We start from the raw sequence: 13,232 nt of genomic DNA on the forward strand, positions 1-13,232 counted from the left end.
CCAAAAAAGAAGGTACAACTAAATCTAACAAACAATTAGTGCATCGATGTTAATTCTTACCTTCTTTTATGCGTCGCATCCATGTTTTCAGCCGATGGTTTCCATCCCATACCAAAAACAAACGCCCTCGAAGCTCTTGCCACTCCTTATTGAGCTGATTATCAAATGAAACACTCTTAGCTTGCCAATAGGATCCCAACTACCTTCCACAAGAGGAGTGACAGGCATGTAAGAGCGGCAGGAATCTTTCACCACCGACACCAAAAAAGATCCCATTGTATCCAAGTAAGCAACATTGTCAAAACTAGGAATCAACCAAGATGCAAAATCTGTAGCCACTCGAACAGCTTCATGAGAAACCAAACGACATAAAGGTATAAGTGGAGGATTGCTTCTTCATTTTAAGTAAAATTGACTTAACACATCCTTCATAATCCCCAACGGGATTTTTTTTCCCAAGTGTCGAGAATGTTGGGCCACATCATCCTCACCTATCCCATCAGACTCTATTAAATCTTCATCTTCAACATCCTCACCTGTTTCAACCTCCACTATCGGCTCTCGAGACTCGTCTCCTTTTACATCATCCCCACTCTCCAAATGGTTAGAACCTTCCTCCACGACAGCTTCATCATCAACAAAGATGCATTTTCTACGTCTCTTTCCCCCTCGCTTGAAATGAGGACTACGAGTAGCAACTGCATGAGAAGATGCCTCTTGATCGATTGGATGCCTTCTCTTGGAAGGACCAGATCTCAAGGTCATGCATGGAGAATCAAACGTTCTCTTGATTGACTTGTTGCCTCGTCTTTTGGGGGCCATAAATGTCTACATCAATAAAGATTTGAAAAAGCATTATACATCATCATCATTCAAACAATGGCTACAATTTGCACCACTTGTTAATGCCGTTACATTTCATGCCAAACACCATAATAACACGCATTTAAGTGAACTTCCATTGCATTTGAAAAGATCCAGCTTAAATTTGTGTGAACTTGATAGAGTGTACCAAATTTGTTGCCCGCTCGTCGGATTTGTCCTCTGCAGTGCTCAATGTTGTATCCTCTAGCTGCAACCGCAAGTGAGGACGGTCCAGCTATGAATCAAGTCCAAATTGCTAATATTATTACACAAAAAACCAACCACGTCGGACATGACCAAAAACGAAGAAAGAGAAAGCAATAATCAAGAAAACAAGCCTTCAAACTGCTAATGTCATAGTTGTGATAACACTAGCCTTACTAGGTTTGGATGCTCAGATGCTTATTTTAATGAGAGGGTTCATGGTAAAGTGATTTGCAGGTTGTCATGCAAGATAGGGGGTTGATGAAGGTAGGAATCCTAGGTGCAAATGAATAGGATGTAAAGCAACTAGGAGGAAGGCCAAGATTCATCAGACGTCAGAATAATATGAACACAAATATCACAAACAACACTAGCTTAAGCAACAATCCTTCCAACAACAACAACAATACCAATACAAACAGCACCAGCACTAATCCCAATAACAATCAACCCCCTGCATTGAGGTGTCCGAGGTGTGACTCCGCAAACACGAAGTTCGGCTACTACAATAATTACAGCTTGTTACAGCGGCGGTACTTCTGCAAGAGCTGCCGGAGATATTGGACAAAGGGGGGTGCATTGAGGAATGTGCCGGTCGGCGGGGGATGCAGGAAAAACAAGAGGATTACAAGCAGGCAAAGAGTAGGGGGTCCATCAGATTTGATAACCTCTTCCTCTTCTACTAGCTTTCTTTCTCATGCCCACCTTGATCACCACCCTTCTCCCTTCTCTCCTTTTGGTGATCATGCCCTTAATACAAGGCCCCCTCCTCCCTTGAGCCTTCTGCAGAATCATCCTCATGATCATCACCCTCCTCCCTATAACCTTCTCTATTTTAACCTACCCCCCAATAACCCCCTCCTTAACCAGTCCCTTCTCCCCCCTCCTCCCATGCCTCATGGCCATCACGAGCTTCACCCCCCTCCCCATGGAGCTGCTGCAAATTTGGTAAAGAGAGAGAGCCCACATTACGACTACCTTAATCTAACCCTACACCTCCAGGTACTGAGCATCTTGCGCGTTGTCCATGCCGTTCCCCAGTCTCCCCGTGATGAGCCCGCGGCCCTGCTCACTCACAAGCTTGAACTTGTTGCCTCGCCTGCAGGTCGAACGGGGGCGTTAACAGCCCAGGTCTGCCGTAGATGAACCCCGCGGCCGTGCTCACTCACGAGCAGGAGCCTGTTGCTGAGCTTGCAGATATGGAACACATGCCTGTCAAATGCTTGTCAAATGCCTCCTGCGCTGAGCGTAAATCTGCCCGCTGCATAAAAAATTGACACCATAACTCAAAAGAAGCAAAAACTAAGCTCCTCAACCGTCAGTGCGCGTGCTTACGATCGGGGAGCTCACGCAGAGTAGTTTGCATTAATTTGGTTTTCCTCCTCCTCCCCCGCACCCATGCTCCCACAGCTCAATAACGTCAGCGTGCACGCTGACGGTTACCGAGTTGTGGGAGCATGGGTGCGGGGGAGGAGGAGGAGAGTGGACCTTGCTTCACGGCTTCACACAAGAGATGCAGTAGTCCACCGAGCAAGAGAGCCAAGCAAAGCAGGGCAAACAAAATTTGCCCTAGGTAAAAATTACATCAATTATCCGAGTTAGAAACATACAAACATACAAAAATCCCAATATGAACCGGTAATTTTACATTACTAGCCAATGTTTTTGCAAAATTACACTATTTTCCATGTATTTCAAGCGGAATTTTCTCCTTCTTGCACTCCCCTCAAGGCTAAGCTGAGGCACACTTTTCCCGAACACTGCACCTAATCGGTGAAAATATACATTTTAAAATCTACATTTTCGGTGTTCAAAATCCAAGGGAAAATCATCAACATTTTAAAATCTAAAATTTTCGGCATTCAAAATCCAAGGGATATTTTTACAATTTCATACGCTTAAAATACATTGTCGATTCACCTACTCACAGTGTTCATTTTCACAAACATACAAAAATCTGAACCGGTAATATTACATCACTAGCCAGTAATATTACATTATTGTCCATGTATTTTCCATGTAATTTGAACAAGTAATATTACACTATTTTCCATGTATTTCAAGCAAAATTTTCTCCTTCTTGCACTCCCCTCAACCGGCTACTTTGATTTTGCAACCGGCTCAAGGCTAAGCTGAGGCACACTTTTCCCGAACACTGCCTACTCATAAGAAGATGAACTCATTAACTAAAAAACTTGAGATTTGTGCCAAATATTATCAAAAATTGTGGTTTCTTTATACACCACTCATAAGGAGGTGAGCTCTATAACCACCCACATATAAAAGGAAAAATATCTTGAAATGTTAATGTTTTTTTTTAAATAAAAAAATATAATAATGAACAATTATGCCACTTGCATAAAAACTTACTTAAAAACCATTTGTCCACGTCCGTCTCCATATATTGACCTCCTTGCTAACTGCTTATTTCTCTCTGTCTTCTCCACCTTGTTAGCATGGATGAAAGAGCATCCATCATCACCTCGACAATCGGTAATCAAGAACTTGAACCAGAGGTTCAACTTAGAGATGGAAAGATCCTCCTTAGTGCATATTTCTTGCAAAGTTTACTACCACCTCACAGACAATTTCAAACATTGAATGCACTAATACAGTTTGGATCTGAAGTCACCCTTGTTGAAACACCATCTCACTTTGATATGGAGGGCCATTAGCATTTCATTCTTGATGCTTCTTTATCAAAAAGATATGCTATGGTGCATACAGAGAAGGAAACCAATGATGTGGAAGACTCAGAGGATACAAACTTACTGAATACAAGCGCTTTCTATGCTGAAGCTATCAAGCTACCAACCCAAGGAGACTTGCACACAAATTTGCAAAAACAGCAGGAGAATTATATTGTCCTCGATAGCAGCAGCGGTGATGAGAAACTGTCAAAAAAGGTAAAAATTGTGGTGGATTGGATATTATCCTTTTCAACACCTCACCAATTGAAAGACCTAATGAAACAATCTCATGGGCCTGTGAAAGTGGAAGAACTACCTAGAGAATACAACGGGAATCTTGTGTTTGAACTTCCATCAACTTTTGGGAAATGTAAGTCACTGAGTGGCATGGAGTAGAAATTTGATGGACATACATGGACGCACCCCCAAACAACCAACATGTCCATTGGGTGTCCAGTTCGGATGAGTTATTGTTTGGGCTCCTTGGAATGTCATAGAAATGTTTGTCAGTACTATTTAAACAATAAAGAATTCAATAATGCATATTTTCATGGATATTTAGATAAACCAATAGGAAAAGGTTACCTTGCTCAGGAAGACAGGACAAAGATTACATGTCATTATTGCGGCAAGGTTGTCACTTGTCAAGCTATATGTCCATGCATAATTTACTACGTTTTGCCAGGGGATTGAAACATGTCAAGATTGGTAGTGCATGTAGGCCACCATGAGCATGATGTGCAGAAAGGTACATCTCGTGCTGCCATAGAAAAAATCCGAGGATTAGTCCAAACAGTGTTGAAAATTGATAGATCTAGTGGTCCTCGAAAAATTCAAATGCTTGTGGCTCGTCAAGTTTTGATGGATTCACTCATTCTTGACAAGGGACATTCTATGGGAGATGCAGAACTTCAAAACTTTCTAGAAGAGATGATGCCACTTGTGCAAAACCAAAGGTAAGGATACATTATTTTTGTTAATATTTATCAGTATAGTACTTAAAATTCTTTTTTCTAATGCATAACAGATTAAAGAGTATCATTGCTTCAGAAAAACAACAAGGGTCAGTGGTAGTGGGAGATGGATTTGACAATATTCTCTTATTAAAGAAAAAATGTCTGTTCCCATTTTTTCATGGGAGTCGTTTTCCTAGCCAAGGAGGACTTCATGATAAATGTTTTGTTTTTAAGATGTCCACCAAAGGTCCTGGTTCAGGAGTTGATTTAATAAGACGCATGGATCGTTCTGGTCAAGGAGATCTACATAATGCTTGGGTCCATTTTGACTATACGCATCGTGTTGAAGGATGGTCAACCATGTCATGCTCAGTTTATGACCCAAGGTGATAAATTTCTAGATGTATATAAAAGTGATAATTTAATCATTGACTAATACGTCTTACCATGCATACTTTTTGCCTCAGCATGAAGATCTTGATGGTTATTGCAATATGTGAGACCAAGGAGGAAGATACACAGTCACAAATATTATTTTGGAAAAGTCTCAATTCTGTTATGGTTGAGAATGGATATTCAATTGAAAATTTCACTGGGTTTATGGAAGATGAGGCAGGTGCCAATTGGAATGCTATTCGAGCAGTCTACAATGGAGGAGCAAACAATGTAATGGACGGTCGTGAAAGATCATGCTTGTTCCATTGGGAGCAAAGTCTCCAAAAGAAAACAAGGGCACTCATTCCAAATGAAAAACAAATGGAGCATATTTCTTTGTGTGAAAAATGGCGAACAAGTAACACTTTGTTGGAAGCACAAATGCAAGCTAGGTCAATAAAGAGATGGTGGTATGAGAATGGTGTTCCAATAGAGAATATGGTGCCTTTGAAAAATTGGTTCTCCTGGTGGGAAGATAGAATCTCACATTGGGGGGGCATTTCCATAAATGTGAGTTTTTTTTTTGGTATAAATCTCACAATTATGTAGTAAATATTGTGAGCTAATGTTGTGAACTAATGTTTCTAATCTTTCAGGATGAGTTGAGCCCATGGGATCGTGCTGCTATCCCTACTACAAACTTATCAGAGAGTATACATGCAAGTTGGCTTTCTGGAGAGGGAGGAAAAAAAAAGATCACATTGTATGATGCTTGTGTTACAGATGTCATGAACTCCTATCTTCAATGTGCAAAGCAGTTGGGATACTTGACTGGACGATACATAGGTACCGGACCAGAAATACACTCTCTCTTGAATAGAGCACAATCAAGGTTGACTCCAACCCAGCTACGGTGACTCGTGTGCTGCATGGAATGAATGATAATGAAACTAACTTCCAAGATCCAATTTTACACGGTGACAAAGAATAGGTGCAAAGAAAGAAGAGGTCAAACCTTGGCAATAGATCACACCGACCAGGGTATATCATGGAGTCACGAGATCGCTGCCAACCCAGATGACCACGAAAAATTAACTTCAAAAATATGAACAATGTGACTGTGGATAACTCAGCTAGATTGCAGGAAACTTTTATCGAAGAAGAAGGACAAACTTACAATGAAAGTACAAAATATCATAGCATTGGTAATAGAGATGGTGATGGTGGTGGTGTGGACAGTGCAGCTCAAATTTTGGAAGAGGATATACACAGGTCAATGTGGGCCCTTAGGCGCATGCCAATTCATTGTCATAGAAAATGCTTTGGAAGAGAAAAAGGAAAAAAATGTATGAATGTAATTGAGAGTCGAACTCCTGGGTTGGTCGCACCATCATTTTGGTCAAAGCGCACATACGATGGAAAAAAATTTGCTCAATGGATGTGGTTTTGTAACCACAATGTTGAACACACTTGGAATGTTGACAAACAAGTCAATCACAAGCCAGATACACCTACAACATGGCCAATTCAACTTGGTACCATGATTTCAAAGGAGGAGTATGCAGGCCTTTCAAAGGAAGGTTTTCAACTATGGTGTGTAATAGTGCCAAGAGAGGGTGAATGTATAACCACTCCTTCATCATGTAAGAGGAGTAAAAAATGGAGGCATGGAATCTCAAAAGAAGCTTAAAAGCGCTTGGCTGCAGCAGCAACTGAGAGTCTAAGTGCAACATTGATAGAGGAAAAAGAAATGGTGGCACACAATCATGTGGTTTTTCGTCTTCTTACTAGTGAATGCTATGATGTCCATATACGAGAAGATCCTACATGCACTTGTTTAGATTTTCAAAAGAGGGAGAAAGATAAGAAGGCATTTCTAGCCTCTAAGCATATTTACTATGTTTATATATACATCCTGGGTTTGGAGCGCAATCAAAACATGGCAATGCATCAGCCACTGCTCTCTAAGCAAGATTTAGCCTTCATACTTGCTCAGCCTCGTCTTCTAAGTCCAGTTTCAAGATAGTGAATAGCTATGCGATCTCAAACAGATGCTCAAAGTTATCCATCGAAAAGTATTTTGGCAACTTGGATTCCCCTACTAATTACCAAACTGCATTGTAAATTCTATTTTGTTATAACTTTTTTGTGAAACCCATTATGGTATCCGGTGAAAATTTAACAAGAAAGATTATTTTGAGCTCTATCTTTCTAGGAGAAATGGAGTATTAAATTAAGGTACCATGTCCACATTGGCAGATCCATGTGTTGGGCACATGGTTTAGTGGTGGTTTATTTCACTACAAAAGTGTTTTGGCATTTTAGTTTGTCTCTACTAATTATCGGATCACATTTATAAAGCATGTTTTATTCTTATTACTAATTCAAATAATTTTAATAAATGTATTGAAGGATTCTTTGTATTTGTGGGCTTACTAGCAACAACGGTTCTATCTTGAACCATTAATGTTGGGTATTATATCCATATTTTGTGGTTAGTTTTTTTTAAATAGCTTACACTAAGTGGTGAAAAGCTCATTATATATGATGAAATATGCAAAAGCTCTAACTAGGAATTATAAGGCTCGAAATCACAAGCTCGCAAGTTTATAACTTCCCTTTGGTCCCATAAGGTCAAAGTTCAAATTTGGACTCATTCTGGCAAAAATGTAAATAATCACGATTATTAACATTTTTATCAAATTGGACATTTTTTCTTACAAGCTGGTTCTAGACATGCTATGGACCCTTTGTGTGAAATATGGGAGATTTTGGATTAAAAAATGAGACAAATAACTCAAAATTTGGAGTGAAGAGCTTTTAATGCGTTTTTTGATAAAATATGAGCTTTACTTGATCTTTTGGGCTCAAATTTGACATGTGGCATGAGATGGATGTGTACAAGTGATAGGTGAAGCAAAATGATAATTTTCAACCCAATTGTGCAACAAAGTAAATAATCGCAATTATTAACAACAATTGCATTTTTTACTTGAAAAGACAATTTTATGACCTACACATCTTCATTATATCTAAACCAAGTTCTAAAATGAGTTTGGTAAGGTTTGATCATGCCGGCATCAGTTGGTGCTCTCATCGACTTTGAAATCACCGATTTTGTTACCACTTGGTGTATAGATTTGTTTAGTCACTTTTAAAGCCATGGACTTGTCCGCCTACATAATCTTGATGCTGATCATCCAGTTTGGGCTCATTCAGAGTCAATTTGACTCCCTATGTCAAATTTGACACTTTGTAGTCTTTGAGCTATTTCATGTTACTTGAGAGCTTGCCTTAATTGTTTTCTTGAAACCATCTAGGTACATTGTGTATAGACCTTGTCTATAAGCTGGCCGTGGAGTCAGAATTCAATTCTGGCATGTGATAAAAACCTAGATTATTTACTTGGGGATCCCCTCGACCCCTACCAAATGGTCATCTAATGATATGGAAGTGTTCTACTATCTAGGGGCATGCTACAGTTCAAGTTTTATCCAATTCGCTTGAGCTGACAGGCCACTATGGTCGTTTTTGTGTTGTCAAAACTTGTACAATGCTGAGATTCTAGCGTTTTTTCCTAGGCCTAGACTTGCTACCCAGCTGTATAGAAACGTTCTTTAATGAGTTTATCCCTCATGTTTTGTGTGAAACGGCACTAAAAAAGGGCGACTGTGGACTCCCAAAATCGCGCGCAAAGAGGTAGAGAGCTCTCTGCTCCAAGAGTGACTAGTGGAAATGAGTGATTTTGGGCTACCTAAGATATCTATACTCGGACTTGCCAAACTACTTTTCCCCAAATTTCCCTATTAGTCCTACTAGGCTGTGAAATCTACGTTAGACTAAAAAATTTCCTCGATCAAACTGCGTTAGCTCATTCTGCAAGAATTTGTAAAAACAGGCCCATGCGGTCTAATTTAGGCCTCCCGCTTTCGTTTGCCGTGTTGATTGAAATTTTTTGTGTTTATCCGTCTTGTTTTTTTATCATCAGCATATCTTCAGTTTCTCCATGTGAGCTCATTTGCTATTTATTATTGATTTTTGATCTGTTTATTGAAAAAATCAAAGAAATTAATAAAATGCACTAAAAAAGAAAATTAAAAAATCAACAATTAAGAAAATCCATTGAAAAATTAATTTTTGGTGGATATCTATTTTTAAGCTCCAATATCAAGAAAACTTAATGAAAATAAACCAAAAAGGCTATTTTTTGATGTACTTTCTAATAGTATATACACTATTTACACTCATCGGGAAGAAGTTATTAGCTGAAATTTCCTTGTTCATGATTTTTAATGGCATTATTAGGTAATTTTGCAAAAAACCACACATTTACATCTAACTTTTTCCTCCCTCTTCGAGCATTGCCCTTAATTATAATGAAGTTTCCTTTCATCCCTCTTAGATGGAGTACTCCGGGATGACTGTGTGCATGGGTTGAACAATGTGTCTATGCATAGCTGTGATTGGATCTATCATGCTTTGAAGGTCACTGCAATTCAAACCAGTATGCGGTGCAAGAGTTGGGTCTTGAGTAGTTAACTCAAGGGTTTCCGTGGTCGAGGTTCCCTGTTGTTGTTTTCTAAATAGCAGATTTTGTAATTTATGTGCTCTTTGCCTGATTGTACCATTTGGATGCTTTGGCACACTGATTTTTTGAGCTGTAGGTATCAATGATGATGACTGAGATTTAACTTTCCATTGGTATTTTGGTTTTCTATTGATGAACTGTCGTGGTGGATTTTTTTGAGATTTAACCTTCCACTGATTCATTGGCTTTACTGTTTGTGGAGAAGATAAATGCTCCTTTGGTTTCCAAACCCATCTAGTGCTAGTTTCTCTTCTGAAAGATTTTTTCCCTAAGTTGTTAGATGTGAAAATTTCTTCAATATGGTAGATGAGTTTTTGGGCACCCATATTTGAGACGGATTGTCCTTGACTTGTGCTTTTGGTACCCAAATTTGCCTGACTCCTTGCATGCTACTTGTAGCATTTGCTTGTTTAGAGTTTGATGTAGATTGATTATTTCCTGATTTCTTTTGTGGGAGACCTCCTTTCCATTCCTCTTTGCTCGGTGCAATTGGAACTAAGAGTTTTCCTCTTTTAAGTGATAGCTTGAGTTGATTGGTGTCTCAATTTGGTATTGCCTTGTATGTTCGCATCCATGACATTCCAAGAATCTTCGTCTCATTCATATGTTCATATGGTTTGCATACAAATTCATGTGGGCATGAAAATCCATTTACTATCACATTCAAGTTAACCACTCCCAAGGCCGGTGCTGGGTTTTTGTTGCATCCTTTGATAGCAGATATTCCTGATGCTAAAGATTGATTCGTAGCTTTCTTGTAAGTGGAATAACTGAGTGCATTCATTTGAGCTCCAATATCAACTAATGTATTTGTGCTATGATGTGAAGGTCAATTCCATCCAACCATTCATCATCCATTGATATTGCATCATTTTGTGATTCCCAGGGACTTTCCTTTGGTTCCAAAGTGTTGATTGGAATAGGTGTTTCTTGATTTTTGAAAGTAGCTTTCCTTTTGAGTACTCAAAGTCGAGCTTCCTTTCAAGCTTCATCAATAACTTGTTATCGTTTAATTTTTCTCTGCTTTGCTGCATGCATTTTTTCTAGCAAATCATTGGTTAATGGCAAATGGTACTTCGTTAAGCGTCACCCACTAATCCAGTTAGCCATTGGCGCACCATCTATAGTGGACAACTTAACTGCTCCACTTGGAGATACTATTCAATGATAAACAATCCATTTTTCTTTTTCTTGAATTTGGGAATGTGTTGCTAAAGGAAATAAACTAAAGATAGGTCCCCTTTTTTGAAGGTTTTTGTGGCTAAATGTGAATCAAAAAATTGTTTTTGCTTCCATTTTTGTGCATAGATGTGAGCTACTATTTCTAGCCTTTGTTCATCAAGCTTTCTAAATCTTCAAGCCTCTTTGACAATTCATGTCCGGTCCATTCAAGATCTTTAGCTATCCTTGGTGTCGACAATAGAAATTCTATCGGTAGTATGGCATCAAGACCATAAACAAGGTTAAAGGGTGTAGCACTTAAAACTGTCTTGAATGAAATTCTATAAGCCCATAGAGTGGCATGTAGATTCATTTCCCAATAAGTTCGTCCTGAACTAACCACTTTAGCTAATACCGAGCTAAGAATTTTATTCTTGTGTTGAGCTTGTCCATTTTCTTGTGGATGATATGGAGCGGATTTGTTATGGAGGATGACCATAAATTCATTCAGCAGATACTCAATTACCTCGTTGAGGAAATGAGTTCCCCTATCACTCACAATTGCTATTGGAAGTCCATATCTTGTGAATACATTCTCATACAAGAATGCGGTTGTGGTTCTAATATCATTCTTTTTGGTTGCCATATCCTCTGTCCACTTGGTCAAATAGTCCGTAGCTACAATGAACTATTGAGCTTGAGTTCTATAAGTAGGTGGTTGTATTGGTCCGATAAAATCTATGCTTCATTTTGAAAAAGCTCTAGCTCTCATGACTTGTCTTAAAGGCATGCTATCTACCCTTGTTGGCATTTTTGCTCGTTGGCATGCATCACATCTTCGAACATATTTTTTGGCATCTGCAAAAAGTGTTGGCCACCATATGCCCTGCCACTAAAATTTCTCTAGCGGTGGTTTCACTAGAAAAGTGACCTCCAGCTAACCTCCAGCATGTGATTTTTCTAGAGTGGGGATATATTCATCTTTATTTGCATAGAGACGTAAATCTTGATCTTTTCCTCTCCGATACAATTCCTTTTCAATAAGAGTATAGTCTCTTGGTTCAATTTTAATAGCTCTTTGGCGGTGTTTAGTCATATCCTAAAAAATGTTCTCCTTATAAATAAGTAATTATATAGTTACTCTACTTAGGAGCTAGTGAGATTTGGAATAATGTCACATGAGGTACGGGTGTTTGTTTCTGGCATTGAAGAAAATTTTTCACAAATGAGTGAACATCACTCCTAATGGTTGGCCAAAATACTCAAAGTCTTATGATCCGTTGCATAGTTTGGTCTTCCGCAAAGTGACGTCCTACTATGGTCATGTGTGCTTGATTTAGGTATTGGGTTTTCTCCTCAGGATTAATACACAAAAGCAATATTCCATCCCGATTTCTTTTGTATAGCCTTTTAGCTAGTAATTATACATAGCCAATTGCTCAATTAATTTTGGTGTAATAGGAAGTGATATCTGGAAATTCACTTGAGCTATAGTCATTAATGAAACCATATTTTATAACCAACGGGGTATCATTTCCACAGAGAACAGATATGCATCTGGTAGATCATCATCTACCCCTTTTGGTGGTTCTCTTGAAATAATCCTTGATAAATGATATGCTCTTTGATGTGTGGTGCCCTTTTTTACAACTACAGTGAAATCAAATTTCAAAACAATGATGAACCATCTCACTATTCTCTCTATGTTGCATGGCTTGTTGACCAAGTACCAATAAAGCTTGGTGGTCCACAAAGAACACAAATTTGTTGTCTAATAGGTAATGTCTATACTTTTTTACGACAAAGATCATCCCTAATCCTTCCCTTTTGGTGATTGTAAAATTATTCTTTGCTACATTCAGTTGTCTACTATCATAAGAAATGGAAAAATCAAATTTTTTGTCTCCTGGTTGAGCTAATATACACCCAATGGAATTGTATATAAAATATCTTATTCCAATCTGGTGCTTTTAATATTGGGACTGAAATGAGAGCTTGTTTAAGCTTCATGAAGTATTATTCACACTCGTCAGTCCATACAAAGAGTGTAATCAGGCCATACATGGGTTCTGCGATTAATATACCATACATGTAAATGAATCGTCTATAATATGCACAATGTCCCATGAAAGCCTGAACCCCTTTGACTATTATTATCGGTCTAGGCAATTCAGCAATAACATGAATGTTATCCACATCAATCACTATGCCGTTTTTAGACACTTTATGTCCAATAATTTTTCCTTTTCTGCCCATAAACGTGCACTTTTTCAAGATTTAAGCATATCCTATAAACTCTACATTTTTCGAATACCTTTTTAAGATGTTCCAAATGATCAGCCCGGCCCGGATTGATGAATGTGCACATAAATCATCCATATATACTTCAAAGAA

General features: G+C 38.6%; 1 pseudogene; it reads left to right on the forward strand.

Moving 5' to 3' along the window:
- Positions 1 to 905: 905 nt before the first annotated feature.
- Positions 906 to 2,337, forward strand: LOC147442047 (uncharacterized; annotated as a pseudogene).
- Positions 2,338 to 13,232: the final 10,895 nt, after the last annotated feature.

Source organism: Adiantum capillus-veneris, chromosome 14, assembly GCF_014529385.1.
Source record: "Adiantum capillus-veneris isolate H3 chromosome 14, ASM1452938v2, whole genome shotgun sequence".
NCBI lineage: Eukaryota > Viridiplantae > Streptophyta > Polypodiopsida > Polypodiales > Pteridaceae > Adiantum > Adiantum capillus-veneris.